We start from the raw sequence: 3,577 nt of genomic DNA, 5'->3' as shown, positions 1-3,577 counted from the left end.
TTGCTGTAGCCTCAACTCCCTGGGCTCAAGTGATCCTCCCACCTCAGTTTCTTGACTACCTTGAACCACAGGTGTACATGACCACACATGGCTAATTTTTTGTATTTTTGGTAGAGATGGCGTTTTGTCATATTGCCCAGTTAAGTCTCAAACTCCTGAACTCAAGTAATCTGTCTGCTCACCTTGGCCTCCCAAATTGCTGGATAATAGGCCTGAGCAACTGTGCTCAGCATTTTATCTTCTTTCATATATGTGTGTGTGTGTGTGTGTGTGTGTGTGTGTGTGTGTGTAGAGAGAGAGAGAGAGAGAGAGAGAGAGAGAGATGAGATCTTGCTTTGTTACTTAAGCTGGAGTGCAGCGGTGTGGTCACAGCTTGCTGCAGCCTCAACAACCTGAGCTCAAGCGACCCTCCCACCTCAGTCTCTTCAGTAGCTTAAACCACAGGTGCACACCACCATGCCTGGCTATTTTTGCATATTTTTGGTAGAAATGAGGTTTGGCCATGTTGCCCAGTGTTGTCTCCAACTGCAGAACTTAAGTGATCTGCCCACCTCAGCCTCACAAATTTGTGGGTTACAGGCATGAGCCACTGTGCCCAACACTTTTTTTTTGAGATTAGATCTTGTTCTGTTACCCAGGCTGGAGTGCAGTGGCGTGATCACCGCTTGCTGCAGACTCAACCTCCTGGGCTCAAGTGATCCTCCACCTCAGCCTCTTTAATAGCTAGGACCACAGGTGTACACCACAACACCTGGTTATTTTTTGTATTTTTGGTGGAGATATAGTTTACTATGTTCCTCAGCCTTGTCTTGAGCTCCTGAAATCAAGTGATCTGCCCACCTCAGCCTTTCAAAGGGTTGAGTTACAGGCGTAAGCCACTGTGCCCAGCTATTTTTCTTTTTCTTTTGTATTTTGGTAAAATTTGGTTTTACTATGTTACCCAGGCAAATTTTTTGTATTATTGGTAGAGATGGAGTTTGGTCATGTTGCCCAGTCTTGTCTGAAACTATTGAACTCACATGATATGCTTGCCTCAGCTTCCTAAAGTGCTGGGTTACAGGCCTGAGCCACTGTGCCCAGCAATTTTCCTCTCCTCCTCCTCCTCCTCCTCCTCCTCCTCCTCCTCCTTCTTCTTCTTCTTCTTCTTCTTCTTCTTCTTCTTCCTTTTCTTCTTCTCCTCCTCCTCCTCCTCCTTCTTCTTCTTTCTTCTTTTTCTTCTCTTTCTTCTTCTTCTTTTTTTTTTTTGAGATTAGGTTTCTATAACCCAGGCTGTTGTGCAGTGGTATGGTCACCACTTTCTGCAGCCTCAATCTCTTGGGCTCAAGCGATCCTCCCACCTCAGCCTCTTGAATAGCTGGGACCACAGGTTCACACCACCACACCTGGTTTATTTTTTGTATTTTTGATAGAGATGGGGTTTTGCCATGTTGCCCAGTCTAATCTTGAACTCCTGAACACAGGTGATCTGCCCACCTTGGCCTCCCAAAGTGCCAAACTGTACCCAACTCTTTTCCTTTTTTCCTTTTGATGGTTACCCAGGTGTGGTGGATGTGAACCTGTGGTTTATGGTTACCCAGGTGTGGTGGTGTGCTGCTGTGGTTTCAATGATTCAAGAGGCTGAGGTGAGAGGATTGCTTGAGTCCAGAAAGTTGAGTCTGCAGCATGCACTCCAGCTTGGGTAATAGAGCAAGACCTAATCTTAAAAAAAGAAAAGAAAAAGAAAAACTGGGCACAGTGGCTCACACCTGTAACCCAACAGTTTGGGAGGCTGAGGTGGGCAGATCACTTGAGTTCAGGAGTTTAAAACCAGATTGGGCAACATGGCAAAACTTTATCTCTACAAAAAAAAAAAAAAAAGTTAGCCAGGCACGATGGTGTACACCTGTGGTCCAAGCTGTTCAGGAGGCTGATGTGGGAATATCACCTGAACCCAAGAGGCTTAGGCAGCAGGAAGCCATGACTGAGCCACTGCCCTCCAGCCAGGGCAACAGAAGGAGACCTAATCTCTAAACAAACAAACAAAAAAACAAACAAAACAGAAAAAATAGGGCCAGCCACAGTGGCTCATGCCTGTAACCCAGCACTTTGGGAGGCATAGGTGGGCTGATTACTAGATTTCAGGAGTTCAAGATAAGACTGGGTAACATGGAAAAACCCAATATCTACCAAAAATATAAAAAATTAGCCAGGTGTGGTGATGTGCACCTGTGGTCCCAGTTGTTTAAGAGGCTGAGGCGGTAGGATCACTTGAACCTAGGAAGTTGAGGCTGCAGGAAGTCATGATCAAGCTACTGCGCTCCAGACTGAGTAGAAGAGCAAGACATACTCTTATAAAAAGGAAGAAAAAGAAAAGAGAAAAATGGCTGGGCACAGTGGCTCCTGTCTGTAATACAGCAGGATGGATGGCTAAAGTGGGCAGATCACTTGAATTTTTGAATTCAACAGTTCAAGACCGGACTGGACAACATGGCAAAACCCCATCAATACCAAAAATGGAAAAAATGTGCAGCTGTATTTCAGCTATTGAAGAGGCTGTGGTGGGAGGATGGCCTGGGCCCAGGAGGTTTCAGGTACCACAAACTGTGGCCACGCCACCGCACTCCAGCTTGAATAACAGAGCAAGACCTACTGTCAAAACAAAACAAACAAACACACAGAAAAAAATGGTTACACAATGGCTCACACCTGTAACATAGTATTTTGAAAGGCAGAGGTGGGCAGACCACTTGAATTCAGGAGTTTGAGGCCATACTGGGCAACATGGCAAAACCCCATCACTCCCAGAAATACAAAATATGACCCAGGCATGTTATGGTTCATGTGGGGGTCCCAGCTATTCAAGAGGGTGAGGAGGATCCCTTAAGTCCAGTAGTTTGTGGCTGCAGCAAACTGTGATCCCTCCACTGCATTCCAACAAGTAACAGAACAAGAGCTAATCTAAAAAAAAAAAGAGACAGAAAGAAAGAGATGAAGAGAGAAAGAGAAAAAGGAAAGAAAAGGGAAAGGAAAGGAAGGGAAGAAAAAGAAGAAAGAAGAAAGAAGAAAGAAAGAAAGAAAGAAAGAAAGAAAGAAAGAAGAAAGAAAGAAAGAAAGAAAGAAAGAAAGAAAGAAAGAAAGAAAGAAAGAAAGAAAGAAAGAAAGAAAATAGGAAGGAAGGAAGGAAGGAAGGAAAGAAAGAAAGAAAGGAAGGAAGGAAGGAGAGAGAGAGAGAGAAAGAAAAAGAAAGAAGGAAAGAAAGAAAGAAAGAAAGAAAGAAATGAAGGAGAGAGAAAGAAAGAAAGAAAGAGAGAAAGATTGAAAGAAAGAAAGAAAGAAAGGAAGGAAAGAAGGAAGAAAGATAAAAGAAAGAGATCCTCATCTTTACCAAAAATACATAAATATTTGCTGGGTTACAATTGTGAGCCACTGTGCCCAGTTGATTTTTATTTCTGTTTCTTTTGTTTTGTTTTGTTTGAGATCAGGTCTCACTCTGTTACCCAGGCTGGAGTGCTGTGGCACAACCTCCTAGGCTCAAGTGATCCTCCCCACGTCAGTCTCTTGAATAGCTGAGACCACAGGTGCACACCACCACACCTGG

Source organism: Cebus imitator, unplaced genomic scaffold (genome assembly GCF_001604975.1).
Source record: "Cebus imitator isolate Cc_AM_T3 unplaced genomic scaffold, Cebus_imitator-1.0 Scaffold470, whole genome shotgun sequence".
NCBI lineage: Eukaryota > Metazoa > Chordata > Mammalia > Primates > Cebidae > Cebus > Cebus imitator.
Note: the sequence above shows the minus strand (reverse complement) of the source record.